Below are 21,466 nucleotides of genomic sequence, written 5' to 3' on the forward strand. Positions count from 1 at the left end.
CAAAGGGAAGGAAATCTAAAACTAGGGGGAAATGGTTAAAGACGAGGGAGTAAAGATTTGATGGGGACCCGAGAGGCAGGTTTTTCCACACAGATAAATGGAATGAGCTGGCAGAGCTAGTGTTTTGGGTGGGTACAATTATAACGTTTCAAAGATAATTGACCTGGATCATGGATAGGAAATGTTTTGAAGAATGGTGCCCAAATGCAGGTAAATAAAACTAGGTCAGGTATGCACTTTATTAGCCCTTGCTGTCTCCTCCCCTTCCTATCTCTCCCTCAGCCCTCGGGCTCCTCCTCCTCCGTTTTCCTTTCTTCTCCCCGCCCCCCCCATCAGTCTGAAGAAGGGTTTCGGCCCGAAACGTTGCCTATTTCCTTCGCTCCATAGATGCTGCTGCACCCGCTGAGTTTCTCCAGCATTTTTGTGTACTTTATCAGCATGAATGATTTGGGCTAGCCTCTACCCATATTATTTCATTTGAAAAGCCCTCTACAATAGTCTCCCTTATTATTCCAAAACTGGGCAGAAATACTGTACATACCTTGAATTCATTTTTAATCTGGGAACATTGTGTAAAACTGTTTATAATTATATAATTTATCTTGAAAGATTTCCCATTTGGGACACTTCAGTTTAGGAAATTTGAATCCGGTGGCTCGATTTATTAAAAAATGATTTGATTCCACTTTGTTTTAGTCCAAGAACTAAGAAATTTCTTTGGACATTTTGAAAAAATATCTTCGTTTTATACACAACTATATTTCAGGCCGTCCCCATCATTCAGAATACCTCGTACGGTTTTCTTTAAATGATGCCAAAATGAATATTTTATCAACTGAACCCACAAAATAATTGATGTAAGCTAATTCCAGCTTATGAATTTGAGTTTTATTTTATTGTCACGTCACAATCAAGCCATCCACAGTGTATAACCATATAATAACCATATAACAATTACAGCACGGAAAACAGGCCATCTCGGCCCTTCAAGTCCGTGCCGAACACTTATTTTCCCCTAGTCCCATCTACCTGCACTCAGACCATAACCCTCCATTCCTTTCCCGTCCATATACCTATCCAATTTATTTTTAAATGATAAAATCGAAACTGCCTCCACCACTTCCACTGGAAGCTCATTCGCAGCTACCACTCTCTGAGTAATAATAATAATAATGGATGGGATTTATATAGCACCTTTCTAATACTCAAGGCGCTTTACATCGCATTATTCATTCACTCCTCAGTCACACTCGGTGGTGGTAAGCTACTTCTGTAGCCACAGCTGCCCTGGGGCAGACTGACGGAAGCGTGGCTGCCAATCTGCGCCTACGGCCCCTCCGACCACCACCAATCACTCACACACATTCACACACAGGCAAAGGTGGGTGAAGTGTCTTGCCCAAGGACACAACGACAGTATGCACTCCAAGCGGGATTCGAGCCGGCTACCTTCCGGTTGCCAGCCGAACACTTAGCCCATTGTGCCATCTGTCGTCCCTGAGTAAAGAAGTTCCTCCTCATGTTACCCCTAAACTTCTGTCCCTTCATTCTCAAGTCATGTCCTCTTGTTTGAATCATGTATAGATACATGATTAAGGGAAAAACATCAATGACGTTCATTGCAAGGTAAAGCCAGAAAAGTCAGATCAAAGATAGTCCGAGGGTCTCCAATGAGGTCCATAGTTGTTCATGACTGCTCTCCAGTTATGGTATGATGGTTCAGTTGCCTGATAACAGCTGGGAAGAAACTGTCCCTGAATCTGCAGGTGTGTGTTTTCACACTCCTATAACTTTTGCCTGATGGGAGAATAGGGAGTGGGCTGGGTGCGACTCATCCTTGATTATGCTGCTGGCCTTGCCGAGGCCTCATGAGGTATACATGGCGTCAATGGAAGGGAGGTTGGTTTGTGTGATGGTCTGGACTGCGTTCACAATTCTCTGCAATTTTGAGCAGTCTAGGATAGAGCTGTGCATACAAACCATGCTGTGATTTACCCCAATAAAATGCTTTCAACAGCTCATATGCTTATGGTATGTTTAAATAAACTTGCTGGTATTCCATTACCACACCACAGAGGGAGGATGTTTGGCCCATTGTGTCCCTGCTAACTCTAAGCAGAACACTCCTATCAGCAAACCAGATGGAACCCACACAGGGAAACAGCATCAGATGTCAGATTTGAACCTTTTATCCTGAGCAGTGAGATGGCAATGCTAACATGAAGACACAAGAAAGTGCAAATGCTTGAGTCTTAAGCAAAACACAAAGTACTGGTGTAATTCAGTAGGTTTGGCAGCATCTATGGAGGGAATGGATAGGTAACATTTTGGGTTTGTTTTAGTTTAGTTTAGAGATGCAACACGGAAACAGCCCCTTTGGCCCAATGAGCCTGCGCCAACCAGCAATCCCTGCACACTAACATGATCATACACACACTAGGGACAATAAACAATTATACTAAGCCAATTAACCTACAAACCTGTGGGACGAGTGTGGGAGGAGATACTGGAGAAAACCCGTGCAGGTCATGGGGAGAATGTACAACTCTACAGACAGCACCTGTAGTCAGGATCGAACCCGGGTCTCTGGCGCTGTAAGGCAGCAACTCTACCGCTGTGCTACTGTGGAGCCCATAAGGATCCTTTGGACATTTCTTCATATTGACCCACTGAGTTAATCTAGCACTTTGTGTTTTGCAATACAGTACTAATATCTTGATTATTGTGCATTCTAAGTGTACAAATGTAATTGCATTCTTTGCAATATTCATTTGCTTATTTATTGCTTTGATTTGTAAAGTCTGTGAAGTCTAATATGCTGTTGAAAATTTAGCCGCTGTTTAGTTTATTTCTTCAGGCATATGGTTTAGAAGACATTCAAAACACCTAAGAGACCGTGTTTCTGTGTGTTGCTTCAGATTTACTGCTTTAGTGGGGAAAATGCTACAAAAATGTTCATTGGAGAAGATGCTAGCACACTAATCAACTAATAGAATTGCCCAAAGGTTTTTTTTATGCAGTGGGAATACTCTTGAAAGGTTTATTGCTGTTGAATTCAATGGCTTGAGAACTTTAGGAGCAAGAAATTTATTACAAGCAGCCGGCTCTGGGTAAATGCCAGAATTCTGTTCTACCAAGAGATTTATAATGTTGAAAAACCTGTGATTATTTCCTTCAAAGCAACCAAATTTATTGCCAAATAACTCTTTTAAATCATTTTGTATTGTATTTCTCTTTGCTGTATTTCATATAAAATACACCGCAAAAATATATTTTTTCCAAAAGGTCTGCGTAGATTAAAAATAATAGTTTTGCAATGTGTTTGGGGAAAAGTGCTTTGGTTCAATTTGCAGATTTCCAGCAGCAGGTGACAAATGGTCTTGAACCATTTCCTGCAAATGCAATAATTGGGGAAAGTTTGTACTTGTTTACATTTATTTACAATTAATTTAGTTTAGAGATACAGAGCAGAAACAGACCCTTTGGCCCACCAAGTCCATGCCGACCAGCGATCCCCGCAAACTAACACTATCCTACACACTCTCATCTCAGTCCTATCTTGCTTACCTCTCATCCTTGGACTATGATTGCAGACCTAGACTCCTCCATCATTAGAAATACCGTTTCTGCATCTGTCCCATTATGGTGGAAATTATCAATTTTGAGCTAGAACATTTTGCTTAAATGCAATACTTGCTAATCTCTTAATGACTATTCTCAGAAGTATTTCAGTTAAAATGGTATTGGCTTGTTTCCTTGCAGTTCTTTTTAATTCTGTGAAGAGAAGTCTGGTTGGAAATAAGAATGTGATCCGGCACTCTGCTTACATTGCTAACCTAGGGCATGCCATTAACCACAACCTCTTTCTAAATTCCTTCAATATCACTTCCACTTTTCTAGTTTTACTTCCAAGTTTTTTTTAATCCCCATCCTTCCTCAATGTTTGGTTCTGCCATTCCTCTCCCATCCAAATCCATTGTTTTGTTCCAACCGGCAGGCTGTGCAGCTGAGGAGGAGGGGAAGATGTGATTGTTCAAAAAGGTGGGGTCCGAGTAGGTGCTTGAGTTTGTTTTTCCCGACCAACAGCGTGCATAAAGGAGGCATGATCTTGCAAGAGCTGCCATTTCGAAAAGGGCTCCGAGGTTGAAGAATAGCATTAAGTAAGGCAAGGTCTTGTAATCCAATCGTTATTTAAGGAGTAGTAAAGGCAGACAGTGGAATGGTAAGCTCCAGTGAAATGTGAAGATCAGGGAGAAATCACATGTCTCTGGCAACTATGTCTGCAGGAAGTGTGTCCAGCTGTAGTTCATCCCAGTCCATGTGGATTGGATGTGGGTTCAGCTGCAGTAGAATATACAGGAGGCTGAATATATGAGGTTGAACATACAGGAGGCTGAGAGTGTTATAGATAGGTGTTCCATGGTGGTGGTCACGCAGCTGGTCCAGCCAGGTTGGTGGGTAACTGCCAGGAGGGCCAGACGGGTAGTGCAGGAATCCCCTGTGGCTATTCCATTCTCTAATAAGTATAATGTTTTGGCTAATGTTGTGGGGTGGGCTCAGGGGATAGCAACAGCAGTGGCATGATCAGATGCACCATGGCTGGCTCTATTATACAGCAGGGTTGGTCAAAGTTTAGGTGAGCAATAGTGATAGATGACTCCATGGTCAGGGACAAAGTCAGATGCGCCTGCGGCCATTAGTGAAACTCCAGGATGGTGCATTGCCTCTCCGGTGCCAGGGCCAAGAATGTTTCAGAGTGGGGATAACAACATAGGCAGGGAGAGGGATGGAGTCCTACAACGATCCCCGCACATTAGCACTATCCTACATACACTAAGGACAATTTTTACATTTTCCAAGCCAATTTACCTACATACGTCTTTCGAGTGTGGGAAGAAACCGAAGATCTAGGAGAAAACCCACGTGGTCATGGGGAGAACCTACAAACTCTGTACAGATAGCACCCATAGTCGAGATCGAACCCGGGTCTCCGGCACGGAAAGCAATATTAGGCAGTAACTCTACCGCTGCGCCACCGTGCTGTACATAGTACTTAACTATGAAATTAATCCTTCTGATTTAATCGTTTACTGCTTTTTGAAATGCACAGCAGAAAAAAATAATGTCTGTTGTTAGGTGAATTTCAAAACTATTCAACCATCTACTCGAGTTCATCGTCGATTTTCCTGGAAATTATTCTCAAGAATGATTTTATAAAACTTTCTTTATTCTCAAAACGAGCATTACCTTTTTAAAATCTTAAAAGCATTAAAATCTTATGCCATCTAATTTTTGTGTTGAATTTTATAACGGTACATCACTGGAACAGGCCCTTAAGCCTATGATGTCTGTATTGAACATGAAGCCATATTAAACTAATCTCTTCCGGCTGCACGTGATCCATATCCCTCATCCTTGCATATGCATGTGCAATCTAAAGGCATCTTAAACACCACTTTATTAATAACCAATTTTAGTATGTGTTGTGGCATAAAGGTAATACAGAGGTAATGGAACAGATACTAAATTGGATGGAAATTAGTCCTGCCATGCCACATGATCTCTTTATGGATGAATAAGAATGGAGCTGTTCTTTTAGCCCCTACCGTCTGCTCTGCAATTCACTGACTTCCTTGTTAATCCTTTAATTTGTCCACTTCCCAAACTTTACGTGTTCAAACATCTTCTTTCGTGTCCATCTCCCATGTTTCAAATGTTGACACCGCTGTCATCGTCCATCCTGAAAAGGACGCAAGCTTCCGGCGACAATCAGTGGGAGCCATCACTTGTTGCAATAGATGATGGTGGTCGCAGAATTAGCTCACGATACTTCCAGTTTCCAGCCCCGTGACATGGACCCTTCTGCTATGGGGCCCATTGCTGTTTATGGCTGAGCATCTATAACCTTCTGTGATGAACAACCAAGAATCTGAATATTTGATTGAAGAAATTTATCTTCATCTCAGACCTGCAGCTCATGTTTATGCCCCCTACATTTTGATGCTCAGTTTCTAACCTATACATGGAAGTGCGGGGAATAGAGGGATATTGATCATATGGAGACAGGTGAGATCTGTTTAACTTGGCATCATTCACCCCATCAAGTCTACTCTGTGTGCAGTAAAAATGGTTCTCAACTTGACAACATTTAGATTGCCTTCCTGTTTTTGCTACCAAAGTGGGTAGCCTCACATTTATCCACATTAAACTGCATCTGCCATGCATCTGCCCACTCACCCAATCTGTCCAAGTCACCCTGCATTCTCATAGCATCCTCCTCACAGTTTACATTGCTTTGTGTCATCTGCAAATTTGTTAATGTTACGTAATCCCTTCATCTAAATCATTAATATATATTGTAAACAGCTGCGGACCCAGCAGCGAGCCTTGCGGTACCCTACTAGTCACTGTCTGACATTCTGAAAGGGACCCGTTAATCCCTACTCTTTGTTTCCTGTCTGCCAACCAATTTTCTATCCATGTCAGCATTCTACCCCCAATACCATGTGCCCTAATTTTGCCCACTAATCTCCTATGTGGGACCTTGTCAAATGCTTTCTGACAGTCGAGCTACACTACATCCACTGGCTCTCCCTTGTCCATTTTCCTAGTTACATCCTCAAAAAATCACAGAAGATTAGTCAAGCATGATTTCCCCTTCGTAAATGCATGCTGACTCGGACCGATCCTATTACTGCTATCCAAATGTGTGGCTATTTCATCTTTTAAGATTGACTCCAGCATCTTCCCCACCACCGATGTCAGGCTAACTGGTCTATAATTCCTTGTTTTCTCTCTCCAACCTTTCTTAAAAAGTGGGATAATATTAGCTACCCCCCAATCCACAGGAACTGATCCTAAATCTATAGAACATCGGAAAATGATCAGCAATGCGTCCACGATTTCGAGAGCCACTTCCTTAAGTACCCTGGGATGCAGACTATCAGACCCTGGGGATTTATCAGCCTTCAGTCCCATCAGTCTACCCAACACCATTTCCTACCCAATGTGGATTCCCTTCAGTTCCTCCATCACCCCAGATCCTCTGGCCACTAGTAGATCAGGAAGATTGTTTGTGTCTTCCTTAGTGAAGACTCATCCAAAGTACCTGTTCAACTCATCTGCCAATTCCTTGTTCCCCATAATAGATTCACCCTTTTCAGTCTTCAAGGGTCCAACTTTGGTCTTAATTAATTTTTTCCTCTTCACATACCTGAAGAAGCTTTTACTATCCTCCTTTATATTCTTGACTAGAAATGAAGAATTCCTTTAGAAATGAAGACAAAAGATTTTCATTGTATCTCAGTACACGTGACAATAATATATTAATACTATTTGTAGCCAGCCCTTTGAAATAAGTGTACAGGTTTGCTCAGCTTAAGCATTCACCAACATATGTTGAAAATTGCCAATGCTATCAATCAATTTAAAAACACATGGCATTGGTTGAAACAATCATTTTAAGGAAGTCCAGGAATATGTTTGGTATTCCCCTTGAATATTACCTGGTTCCTCATTACTGGAATTAGATACATTTCATTTAGCATGAACTTCTTTACATTAACCTGACTCAAAGTACCTGCAAGTTTTACTAGCTCAATCTCAACTAATTTTAAATGTCTCAGATATCATCAGATAACACTGTAAATAGTCAGCAGGTGAGCTACAAGCAAGAAGAAAGATTTTCACTGTACTTCGGTACACAATAAACTAAACTAAAATAAATGGTTCTTGATGAACCTTTCCATGTTCTAATCTTGAAAGGCTTCGGACCTCAAGAAGGTCCTGACCCGAAATGTCACCTCTCCATTTTGTCCAGAGATGCTGCCTGACCTGCTGAGTTACTCCAAAATGTTGTGTGTATCTTTGGTAGAAACCAGCATCTACAGTTCCCTTTTATTACAATTTGTATCCATATATAAAACATAGAAAATAGGTGCAGGAGTAGGCCATTCGGCCCTTTGAGCTAGCATCACCATTCAATATGATCATGGCTGATCATCCAAAATCAGTACCCCGTTCTGGCTTTTTCCCCATATCCCTTGATTCCCTTAGCCCTAAGAGCTAAATCTAACTCTCTATTGAAAACATCCAGTGAATTGGCCTCCACTGCCTTCTGTGGCAGAGAATTCCACAGATTCACAACTCCCTGAATGAAAAAGTTTTTCCTCATCTCAGTCCTAAATGACCTACCCCTTATTCTTAAACTGTGGCCACTGATTCTGGACTCCCCCAACATGGGGAACATTTTTCCTGCATCTACCCTGTCCAATCCTCTAAGATTTTTATATGTTTCTGTAAGATCCCCTCTGATCCTTCTAAATTCCAGCAAATACATCCCAGTTAACCCATTCTTTCATCATACGTCAGTCCCACCATTAACCTGGTGAACCTGCGCTGCACTCCCTCAATAGCAATAATGTCCTTCCTCAAATTAGGAGACCAAAATTGCACACACTACTCCATGTACGGTCTCACCAGGGCCCTGTACAACTGCAGTAGAACCTCCTTGCGCCTAAACTCAAATCCTCTCGTAATGAAGGCCAAAATGCCATTGGCTTTCTTCACTGCCTGCTGTACCTGCATGCTTACTTTCAGTGACTGATGTACAAGCACACCCAGGTCTCGTTGCACCTCCCCTTCTCCTAATGTGACACCATTCAGATAATAATCTGCCTTCCTGTTCTTGCCACCAAAGTGGACAACATCACATATTTCCGTTTTATACTGCATCTGCCATGCTTCTGCCCACTCACCCAACCTATCCAAGTCACCCTGCAGCCTCATAGCATACTCCTCGCAGCTCACACTGCCACCCAGCTTTGTGTCATCCGCAAACTGTGAGATGTTACATTTAATTCCCTCGTCTAAATCGTTAATATATATTGTGACCAACTGGGGTCCCAGCACCGAACCTTGTGGCACCCCACTCGTCACTGCCTGCCATTCTGAAAAGGACCCGTTCATTCCTATTCTTTGCCTCCTGTCTGCCAAACAGTTCTCTATCCATGTCAATACCCTACCCCCAATAGCATGTGCTCTAATTTTGCACACTAATCTCTTGTGTGGGACTTTGTCAAAGGCTTTTTGAAAGTCCAGATACACCACATCCACTGGCTCTCCCTTATCCATTCTACTTGTTACATCCTCAAAAAAATCCAAAATATTATTCAAGCATGATTTCCCTTCATAAATCCATGCTGACTTTGACCGATCCTGTCACTGCTTTCCAAATGCGCTTATATAACATCTTTAATAATCGACTCCAGCAACTTCCCCACTACCGAAGTAAGGCTAACTGGTTTATAACTCCCCGTTTTTGCTCTCCATCCTTTCTTAAAAAATTGAGTTACATTGGCTACTCTCCAGTCCACAGGAACTGATCCAGATTCAAGAGAACATTGGAAAATGATCACCAATGCATCCACGATTTCTAGGGCCACCCCCTTGAGTACTCTGGGATGCAGACCATCTGGCTCTGGGGATTTATCTGCCTTCAGATAACTGCAGTCCCAACAGTTTACCTAACACCATTTTCTGACTAATGTGGATTCCCTTCAGTCCGTCCCTCCCACTAGATCCTCAGTCCCCTAGTATGTGTTTGTGTCTTCCTTAGTAAAGACAGAACCAAACTACTTGTTTAACTATTCTGCCATTTCCTTATTTCCCATTATAAATCTACCTGTCTCTGACTGTTAGGGACCTACATTCGTCTTCACTAATGATTTCCTTTTTCATTACCTATAGAAACTTTTACAGTCAGTTTTTATATTTCCTGCCAGCTTTCTTTCATGCTCTTTTTCCCCCCACTCTTAATTAACCCCTTTGTCCTCCTCTGAGTTCTAAATTTCTCCCAGTCCTCTGGTTTGCTGCTTCTTCTGGCCAATTGATATGCCTCTTCCTTGGCTTTAACACTATCCTTGACTTCCATCGTCAGCTGCAGTTGAGCCGCCTTCCCAGTTTTATTTTTTCGCCAGACAGGGATGAACAATTTCTGGAGTTCATCCATGCTTTCTTTAAATCTTCACCATTGCATCTCCACTGTCAACCCTTTAAGTATAAGTTTCCAGTCTATCCTAGCCAATTCCCATCTCATACCTTCAAAGTCTCCTTTATTGAAGTTCAGGACCCTAGTCTCTGAATTAACCGTGTCACTCTCCATCCTAATGCAGAATTCCACAATATGGTCAGTGTTGCCCAAGGGGCCTTGCACAACAAGATTGCTAACTGATTCTTCCTCATTACACAATACCCAGTCTAGGATGGCCTCCCCTCTAGTCGGTTCCTCTACATATTGGTTTAAAAACCATCCCATACATATTCCAGGAAATCCTCCTGCAATGATCAATTGGCTAGCTTGCCTTTGACCCCATGAGATCTCACCTTCCAAACCTGACTACTATGTAGTACGTTGTTTTAAATCCTTTTACTTATCAAAATGTAATACCATGCATTTATCTGAATTAAATCCTATAAATTATTTTCTGATGCAACCGGAAAATTAGACCTATTACCACTGTCCCTTTACCACCGAAGTGCTAACCATTTTATGAGAAAACATTTCACCGTGTTATATCAATTGTACTAAGTATATGGATTAATACCAATTTACAGTTACCTTTTATCAAAATATCGACCTCTATCTTTGATTACCCCTCTTCCTGATGCCCCAGATGGTATATAGCCTTATCCTCAGCTGACACTGTAAATAATCAGCAGGTCAGGTGCAAACAAGAAGCCACAAAGTCTGCAAAGCCTATACCCAGTCTCTATTTTGTTTCCCCACGGTAATTGCCCACAGTATTGTATGCACTGAATAAGATGCCCAAATATATGGGGAAAACAAATACCTGCTGGAAAAAGAGGATGCTTGCTAAATTTCCTGTACTCGATTGGGAAGTTGTTGGAGGAAAGGGAGGAGTGTTCAGTATGATTAAAATTGGACCGAGGCGTTGTGGAGGGAGCTGACTTGTTGGAATGCCAAATAGGGGGAGGAGGGCAGTGGAAGATCTGTTTTATGTTGGCATTGAAGACTTGATGGAAATGTGAAAGGGTGATTAGTTGAGTCTGAAGGCTGCTGAGGGAAAAGGACGCGAACCAGTGGAAATCTGTGTGATAGAATCACAAAACCAGTTACTCTTAGAGTAGCAATGTTACAACATTTTGAGATTTAAAAAATCAAGTCTGTAATTTATCCCATCAAATAAAGCATAAAAATAAGTTTAATTTGACACCTAATTTACTTTCAGTATTAAAAAAGTTATGGCCATTTCCATACTCGGAAATTAGCATCTTGTTCCCTATTGCTTTTTCATTGACTTAACACAAAAGCTGTGATCGAGAACAGTCAAAAGCCCATAACTTTCTTAAAAATTAAGAGAACTGAAATAAAATTTCAGTTATTATAGATTGAAGCATTCTGAAACAAATATGAAACAATCTTACTTAGATGACTTGAAATTAAATCATATAATTAGTTACCTAATTGTAGCTAATTACAAAATTCAATTACTAGATCTAAACATCTATCCATTTCTTAAGAATAGATTAACATTTTTAAATAGCCTAAGTGTCCAAATAACATTCACACAAGAATTCACAATATAACATAATTTTTTTATCTCATTGTCATGGGTTTATAGGCCAAATAGAAGGAATTTAATGTTTAATACCTGTAAATTAATGGCCATTTAAATCAGCTTGCGAGTGGGTTTTTCTGGAACGCGATCAATTGGAATGTTGCGGTTGCGGTGGATTTAAACCCGTATTGGCAGCAAAAACACTGCCGATTCGTTTGGGGGAAAATATCACTGTTTTGCAACTTAAAATGTGAATTAAATGCATCTTAAGAAACACTTTTATACATAAAAATAAACTACTTTCTTTTACCTGTCCCCTACGTAAAATCCGGCCCCGTTGTCGGCGTTGACGGCTTCAGAAGCTGATTTTAAAATCACTCCAGCGATTAACTTGTCGGACAAATATTTTTTAAAACACACAGAACGACCGTCGGAACGATTCTTTAGCAAACGCTTGCACTCCAACAAAATATAATCCAGGACCAGGTCGGCGAAAACCGCGCTTTAACCCCGCCCCCCCCCTCCCCCCTCAAACGCGCCGAAATCGCGCACACGGCCAGTGGCAGAATTGCAGCGCCGCTGAATGTAAGTATTGTCACATACCTACTAAGAGGTGGCCATTTGGCCCATCAAATTTGCACAAGACCTAAAAGAAAATAATCTAATTAGTCCCATTTCTGTAACTATTAGCTTTTTCATACATTTATCCCATTCACTTCTGAAGGTACTATTGAATGTGAAGCTATTGCTCTACCGGAAAATACTTCTTAGTGAAGTTAGGTGACATTTCGGTTCAAGATCTTAAATCCTACCCTCTTATTTTACGATCTTACCATCTGAGTAAGGAAATAACTATGAAAGTTTCAGCTAAAAGGTTTGCAACAAGGTTCGTACATCAGAGCAAAAAATCAGAACAGCATCTCATATTTCACTTGGGTAGCTTACAACTCAGTGAGAATAAGATTGAATTATCTAATTTTAGGTAACTTCGACCCACACTTCTCTCCCCTCCCTCCTTGCTCCCTTCCTCCCCCTAGTTGTTTAACCAGTTCCATAGTTCTCCACATGGATCCCTCCTACCACCTTCCCTAGCCAACAATGGGCCTATGAGGGTACCACCCTGCCTGAGGTCATCTATGGCTGGCTTTGAATGGGTCCCAGTCTTCTCTCGCCTCCAGCTCTTCACCACCTGCACCCCCTCCCCATCCTCTACCTTTAGTCTATAGAAGGGTCCCGATCCAAAACGGTGCCCACTCTTTTTCTCCAGAGATGCTGCCTGACCTGCTGAGTTTCTCCAGCACTTTGAATTAATTTTCAGAGCAAATCTTGAGCAAATTTCCATTATGTTTTCACCTATTGAATTGAATTGAATTGAATGCGTTTATTGTCATTCAGACCTTACGGTCTGGACGAAATTTCGTGCCTGCAGTCATACATACAATCATACAATAATAACAACAATAAACACAAATTAACACCACCACAGTGAGTCCTCCAAGCACCTCCTCACTGTGGTGGAGGCAAAAATCTTAGGGCTGCAGTCTCTTCCCTCCTCTTCTCCCTCTGCGCTGAGGCGATACCCCACCGGGCGATGGTAAATCAGTCCCGCGGCTCACCGAACCCCGCAACGGGGCGGCTCAAACACCGCGGCCCGGGGTGGTCGAAGCTGCCGCCCTCCAGTGCAGCGGACGCAGCCACTGGCCCGCAGCTGAACCCAGGACTCAGGTCACCGCCGCCAGAACGCCGTCCCAGCCACCGGAGCACCGTTCCAGCCCCGAGCCGGATCGCCCTCACGTGAGTGCCGTTCCTCCCTCGAGCTGGGCCGCCCCGACGGGAGTGCCGTTCCTCCCTCGGGCTGGGCCGCTCCGACGGGAGTGCCGTTCCTCCCTCGGGCTGGGCCATTCCGACGGGAGTGCCACAGCCCCTCACGGGAGAGTCTCGGCCCCTCGCCAGGCCGACCTCACGGGAGTGCAGTTCCAGCCCCGAGCTGGGCCGCCCTCACGGGAGCGAACCCAGGGCGAGTCCTGACAGGCTGCCTCCGGAGTCTCGAGGTCGCCAGCTCCGCCATTAGGCCTCAGCGCAGACGGAGGCAGAGAGGGGGGATACGACGAAAAAGTCGTATTCCCCCCAAGGGAGAGACAGCAAACCCCGTTTCAACACCCCACCCCCCACCCCCACATAAACACAACCTAAAAACCAAAAACACAACTAGACAAAACGAAAAAAACAACACAAAAAAGTAAAAGTAAAAACAAACGGACTGCAGGCGAGCCGCAGCCGTTCCCAGCGCCGCCAACTTGTCCAGTAACCAATTCCGTGTCAATGTGCCCTAACCTTATTGAATGAATTCCTCTGTGGAACATCATCAAAAACCTTTCAAAAAAGGAACTACACCACTGTCATTAATTCTGCACTGGTCATGAGAGAATTCCCACAGATCTATTTTTGATATTTCTTGCCAACATATATTGTTCTTTCATAATCGATTTTGTGGTCCTCCTTTGCTGAGTTTAAAAAGCTCCCAATCCTCAGGCGTGCTTCTATTTCTGGCACTTCCTTTGATTTAGTGTTATCACCAATATCTCTTGCCAACCACACATGAATCACTTTTACTTTTGAATTATGGTGCCTTAAAAGGAATTTTAGTTTGCAACATGCATTATTTCTTCAATATTGCGTATTCACCATCAGGCCTTACACTATGCTTTCCCAAACAACGACAGCCAACTCACCCCATACCTAAGTATTCCTTTGTTTAAAATTAAGCCCCTAGTTTTGGATGTTCTACATCATTTTCAAACTCCATGTAAAATCCTCTCATGTTGTGATCACACGTCCTCAAGTCTCCCTTTCCAACATGAATATCAATTAATTGCATGAAACAATTAGATGACTGAAATGAAAATAGGACAGTTAGAGCAAAGAATTGGAGTTCTTAAAATGGAGGATGGGATTGAAAGAGTTAGGGTAAAAGTGGGCAAAGATTGTGCAAGTAACAAAAAATGGGGACAGGAGAGCAATAACGAGGGTGCAGTTATGGAAATTACTGTAAAGTTGATTTAATTAAAGTTGATTATCAGAGATCATTACGCTGCTGCTCTGAATTATCTGAACTAGATTATCGGATAACTACGGTTTGTGGGGCTTGCATTGTCTTCGATATATTTCCTCAGCAAAACTTGGGATGTGAGATTTGAAATGAATATGCCTTCCAGCATCCAAAAACTTTGCAGTTTAGAAACTTGAATTAGTTTGCAATCATGTGATTTGCATCACTCCCAGAAATGACAATTTAAAAAGTGATATCATATTAACCAGATCAGCAAATTGCTGTCACAGGATGAATATAAGATTGGTGGATCATATTTTCATTTTTGTAAATAAAAAAAAAGATGGAGAGTGAAACAATCTGCAAATGATTAAAAACAAAATGGGTTGTTGAATTACTGTAATCAGCTTATTAGCAAATGTTAGCGTGCTGAAGTGTTGGAATATCTGGTGAATCTAATGTATTGGAATTTTGGTACAAATGAGCTGTCGCTGTAAATTCTGTGCCATGGTGACATGCTGTATAAGTAAATGTGAAACATTATTCAAATATCTGCTGCTATTTAGAAGCAGAAATAGAAAATGGTCTTCCAATGTGAATTGGTTGCACTGCATAGCATGGATAATGCCTCAGCGAAAATACCAAATCAACATAATATTTGCACAAATTACAATTTTTTTTACAAATATGCCAAGATATTAATTTCTAACAAACAACAGCACCATTATAATCAAATCATGTTTGCATTTCATTATAGAATTTCAATATCACATTGTGTTCTTGAAATTCAAGACTTGAACACAAGTAACGAATAATTAAGTTGGATAGGAGCAGTAAACCACAAGCTGTTGGACACGTTGGGCTTCACATGGTGAAACCTTTTTGTTTCCTCTCCGATTAATTATTGCACTTGGGTCCATTGTACACAGATTGTGTATTTCCAAATCCTGTAAATGCATGATGCTGATCTTCTCATGGTTGGGTGTGCATGTTGCCTCCTTCAACTCACTGTTGACATTCTTAGGGGTTAACACTGTGCCCCTGGCTCCAGAGTGCTCCTGAAGATTGACACACTTGTCTGTTTGTTGACCACTCAATTGCAGATGCAACCTGAATGTCCCTTTCCCCAAAGTTGATAACTCTCTTTCCATGCAGTTCCTTCTCTTGCTGTCACTCCACCCTTAATCCTGCCTCTACAATGAATTCTCACTAAATTCCAAATCCCTACCTTTCTTTTCCCTCTATTTTATATTTTACCAGCTTTTAGTCCAATCCCTGAACTTTTTTTGTTGTTGTTCTGGTACATTAGTGCTGCCTTCTAAACGTATGCAGAGGTTGATAATGTCATTACTTTTGCTGCCAAATTCCTTCTTACTCTCTTTGACTCTTCCCTTCCTTTTTTTGGATCTCAGGACTGACTACCAACATCCACTACAAAACCAACTGACTCCCACAGCTACCTTAACTATTATTTGTCCCTTCTTGCCTCTTGCACCAATGCTATTCCATTCTCCAAGTTCCTGTCTCCTAACTCATTTATTCTGCTAGTTCTGTAATGACAATGCAAGCAAAAGAAAGAGCCATGTGTGGCTTCATGTGTAAGGGTAATTCTAGTTTCGATGCCTGGGGCCTCATATTCATGGAATATTTCTGCTGCAGGGGAGATATAAAACTGTCAAGGTTCTTATTAAGCTTTGAAGAATTTCTAGCCCAGAATTTTCAATGAAATCTAAAAATGGATTGAGTGTTACACAATTGAGCAATTGATTTTGCTTACGTCAAAAAAGCTTCTGTCAAAATCCCCCCAATTATTTGAAATTATGAAGAATTAACTTCATTTAAAACTTAGACCTATAACTATTTAATCACCATTTGAAATGTAGCACCCAAGATGTATACTGTGTGTAGTATGTATAATATGTGTAATATATATATGTGTAGTTATAATCTTGTCCTTTCAGCTGATTTTGGTCATGGAGATGGCAGATGTGTTTAATCAAACGTGAATTAGTTCCTTGGACTCCTTTGATTGTATGTTTGTCAGATCTTCTACTGAAATAGTTAAAATTAGGCAGTGCTTCTTTGTTTTTTTGTTGGTCTTTAGTTTGTAGTTGATTTTTTTTTAATGTCACATGTTGGAAGTGATGTGTGCTCACAAGTTGTTTTGACTCCACCTCACTGAGTTAGAGGGAGGATCCCTTCTAAAAGTATGAAGTAAAAGCGTGAACTAACAGGGTAAACATTTTTTAATCTTTCTTGAAGAAAGTAGATGAAATAGAACAGTTCATAGTTTTGTTTCCTTTTTCTGCTCCCTTTGTATGGAGCTTTTATATATATTTATTTTAGTTGTTTTTTTAAAATAAAAAGCCTTACTGATTGATATTGTGCGCAATTCAACTAGTTGCAGTTTCATTTTACAATGGAGCCCGCAGCAGATGGGATAAAAGGTATGCTCATTTTTTAATGGGATTTGTTAAATAATGTTTATATTTATTTACAAGACCATGTTTGAGAGAATGTGAGTACCTGCTATTACAACCAGTTATTTTCTTGAAGACAAAAAGGTGTCGGTATGCATGCATCAATTCAAACAACGCTGCTGGCTTCTGCACATCAATCAATTTTTGACTTTTTGGAAGTGTCGGCAGCGGTACTTGCACATGCCGTCACGAAAATAGCACTGGTTAGAACTAATATATGAGAGCATTTATCTTGTAAACTTGTAAACAAAGGAAAGCCTTCAATTGGAAATTAAGTTCGTCAGCTGCTAAAATATCATGCGCACTGACAAATCAAAGACTGCATTCAGCTTGAATTTGTAGAATATGTGGTGTTGCTGCAGTTGAGTGATTCTGTTTCTGAATAAGGGATGGACAGAAATATAATTCAGGATTTCTAACAGAAATGTAACTTTAAATCATGGAAAGCAAGCTATGAAATATTGACCATCTAAGTTGTTGAAGTCTACTACTTTACAATTGATGGATAACTATAAAATAATATACCACTGAGGGTTATCTTCATATCCTCACTGGTGAGTTGTAACTTGCAATGGAAAATTGCCTGAACATTTCTTTTAGCGGAGCTGGAAGTCAGTCATTTCCACACGTAGAACGGATGTGGAATAAAATGTCAAAATCAAAATTGCAATTGATAACACAGCTGAATAAAAGCAAAACAGGATAATCCAACAAGCATTATTGCAATATGAGAGAACTTTTCAACACAACAACAATTTGGTGCGACTTCCTGCTTGTACACACTTTAAAGTAAAACTGGTGGCTTACAAGGAGCGAAGGGGAAAGAGAAGTCCAGAACAAGAATCTGAAAATTAAATAAAGAAAAGGAAAGGCTTATGAGTTTGTGATGAGTACAATTAGGCCCGAGTTCTATGAATTTTTTTAGAAACCAGCAAAGACTGGGAAAATTTCAGAAACTAACAAAGAATGACTTAAAAAATGATAAAGAAGTAGAAAATGAAAGAAAGAAATGAAATATATTGTAAAATGGCAGTAATGAAAGTTAACATCAGCTCCCTTAGAAGCTGAGACACTGAGTTAATAATGAGGAATAAGGAAATAAAATCGCTAAACATATGGTCTAGAAATGTTTTTGCATAGCACTAGAAAAATAGTTGTCAAATTGAGGTAATAAGCTGCTTTATATGCATTTTGGTGTGTCTTTGCTAGTTTCATGCATTTTTGTGTGAGATTCATGTGCTCAGTGGTGGTGCTTTTCCAGTATCAGACTTGTCTCAGTGATGATAGCAGTGGTGCAATTATCATAATTCAACACCAGCAGGAATTGTAACCATGTTGGTAAGTAAAACATCAGCCGCTATTCATTCGCAGAGGCGCCTAACCCTGGATAGTCAGAAACAACAAACATTTAACAGACATGGAGTCAAAGAGCTATGTAGCACCAAAATCGGCAAAACAAAAACTCATCATTATGGCTATTCCTCAAATGTCCCACTTGAGAACACTTGTATTCAAGTACACCAATAGATATTTAGCAGAACAATGCAAAGTACCAGAGCTACTCAATAAGGTCAGAAGGACATCTGGTAACCTCCTCTTGATTCAAGGGGATAATTACTTAGCAGTTGCTGATAGTCAGTGTTCCATTTGATCAAGATGCAAACTCTTTTGCCTCCATTTGAAATTATGTTTCAATTTTAGAGAGTGTCATAGAGTGATACAGTATGGAAACTGAAGCTATATATGTGCCGCTGAAGAAGAAAGATGCTTTCTCAGTCAAACCACTTCTGTTATGTCTTGATGACATTAAATCCTGGATGGCCCTAAACATTTTAAATTTTAATGAAAAGAAAACAGAAGTGATAGTGTTTGGTCCCAATGGCTCCCGTGAACTTCCCCCTGTTGACTTGGGTCCCTTGGCACTGTATGTGAAGCCAATAGTTTTAAACTTGGGTTTTAAGATGGACAGTGATTTTAAATTAGATCGTCAAATAGGCGCGGTAGTTAAGTCCAGCTTCTTTCATTTAAGGCAGCTGGCAAAGGTGAAGCCCATTCCTGAACGACAGCATTTTGAAACAGTAATCCATGCCTTCATCACGTCTCGGCTGGATTACTGTAACGCACTTTATTTTGGAGTTAGCCAATCTTCCCTTGCACGTCTCCAGTTGGTTCAGAATGCTGCTGCTCGCCTTTTAACTGGAACACGTAAGAGGGAGCACATAACGCCTATTCTGGCCTCCCTCCACTGGCTGCCTGTGTACTTTAGAGTTCAATTTAAATTTCTTTTATTTGTTTTTAAATCTTTAAATGGTCTCGCCCCGCCTTACCTCTCTGAGCTGCTTCATATTACGCTCCTGCTCGGTGCCTCAGGTCAGCTGATCAGCTGCTCCTGGAGGTACCGAGGTCTAAGCGGAAGCTCAGAGGGGATAGAGCCTTCTCTGTTGCTGCTCCGACATTATGGAACACTCTACCTTTGCACATTAGACAGGCCCTTTCACTGTCCATTTTCAAAACTAGTCTTAAAACCCTTTTCTATTCCTTGGCTTTCGCCCCTGCATGAGACTTTGCTCCTGTTTTTAGTGTTTCTATTGTTTTTACTGTCTTTTAATGTTTTTATTGTTTTGTTTTATGTTTGTGATTAGTCATGTACAGCACTTTGTTGCAACAGTGGTTGTTTTTAAAGTGCTCTATAAATAAAGTTCAGTTCAGTTCAAGAAACAGGCCCTTCGGCCCAATGTGCCGAAACCAGCCAACATGTCCCAGCTACACTAGTCCCACCTGCCCACGTTTGGTCCATATGCCTCCAAATCTGTCCTATCCATGTACCTGTCTAACTGTTTCTTTAATGATGGAAAAGTCTCTGCCTCAACTACCGCCTCTGGCAGCTTGTTCCAGAAAACCCACCAACCTGAGTGTGAAAACGTTACCCCTCAAATTCCTGTTAAATCTTTTCCCCTTCACCTGAAACCTATGTCCTCTTATTCTCGATTCACCTACTCTGCGCAAGAGATTCTGTGCATTTACCCAATCTATTCCTCTCATGATTTTATACACCTCAATAAGATCAGGGGACACTTCAAAAAGTGTAATTTAACTCTATTCAGTTACAGACCTAATTTCAAAGTTTGAAAAAAGATGATATTGGAATCTCACGACACCTTATGAGATTCTTCAAACAGTAATAACTTTGCAATAATAGACAGTTCTCAAACAGAAAGAAATGGGATGTGAGATGATCTGCTAATCGGCCTTCATTCAACAAGAGGTGCAAAATGGAACAACAACTATAAAAGAACAAAATATTTAAAAATTGTACCAGTAAGGAATCCAAATATTTTAGGTTATTTTGCCTCTTAATCGTGTTGATTTCGAACACAAGTTTGGAAACCCTCCCATTACACTATGACACTTCCCTTGTGCTCTATGACAGTAGCACAAATGTCATAGAAACATAGTAAATAGGTGCAGGAGGAGGCCATTCGGCCCTTCGAGCCAGCACCGCCATTCAGTGTGATCATGGCTGATCGTCCCCTATCAATAACCCGTGCCTGCCTTCTCCCCATATCCCTTGACTCCACTAACCCCTAGAGCTCTATCTAACTCTCTCTTAAATCCATCCAGTGATTTGGCCTCCACTGCCCTCTGTGGCAGGGAATTCCATAAATTCACAACTCTCTGGGTGAAAAAGTTTTTTCTCACCTCAGTCTTAAATGGCCTCCCCTTTATTCTAAGACTGTGTCGCGTGGTTCTGGACTCGCCCAACATTGGGAACATTTTTCCTGCATCTAGCTTGTCCAGTACTTTTTAATGTTATATGTTTCTATAAGAACCCCCCTCATCCTTCTAAACTCCAGTCTTTTCAATCTTTCAAGCCTAGTCTTTTCAATCTTTCCTCATATGACAGTCCCGCCATCCCAGGGATCAATCTCGTGAGCCTACGTTGCACTGCCTCAATTACAAGGATGTCCTTCCTCAAATTAGGAGACCAAAACTGTACGCAATACTCCAGATGTGGTCTTACCAGAGCCCTATACAACTGCAGAAGAACCTCTCTCCTCCTATACTGAAATCCTCTTGTTATGAAGGCCAACATTCCATTCACTTTCTTCACTGCCTGATGTACCTGCACGCCAACTTTCAGTGACCGGTGTACAAGGACACCCAGGTCTCGCTGTACCTCCCCCTTACCTAACCTAACCCCATTGAGATAATAATGTGCCACCTTGTTTTTGCCACCAAAGTGGATAACCTCACATTTATCTATATTATACTGCATCTGCCACGCATCTGCCCACTCACTCAACCTATCCAGGTCACCCTGCAACCTCCTAACATCCTCTTCACAGTTCACACTGCCA

At 41.2% G+C, this 21,466-nt stretch overlaps 1 protein-coding gene across 6 annotated transcripts in view; it reads left to right on the plus strand.

Annotated features, from left to right (window-relative positions):
• Positions 1 to 21,466, plus strand: part of tnfaip8 (TNF alpha induced protein 8) — a 95,157-nt gene that overhangs the window by 49,405 nt on the left and 24,286 nt on the right. Inside the window, exon 1 of one of the 6 annotated variants that reach the window (XM_033017486.1) lies at positions 17,054 to 17,075. The exons of the other annotated variants lie outside the window; for them this stretch is intronic. The gene's annotated coding sequence lies outside the window, so the exon portion shown is untranslated. Of the gene's footprint in view, positions 1 to 17,053; positions 17,076 to 21,466 lie in introns of those variants that run through there. 6 annotated transcript variants of the gene reach the window in all.

Source organism: Amblyraja radiata, chromosome 3 (genome assembly GCF_010909765.2).
Source record: "Amblyraja radiata isolate CabotCenter1 chromosome 3, sAmbRad1.1.pri, whole genome shotgun sequence".
Classification (NCBI taxonomy): Eukaryota; Metazoa; Chordata; class Chondrichthyes; order Rajiformes; family Rajidae; genus Amblyraja; species Amblyraja radiata.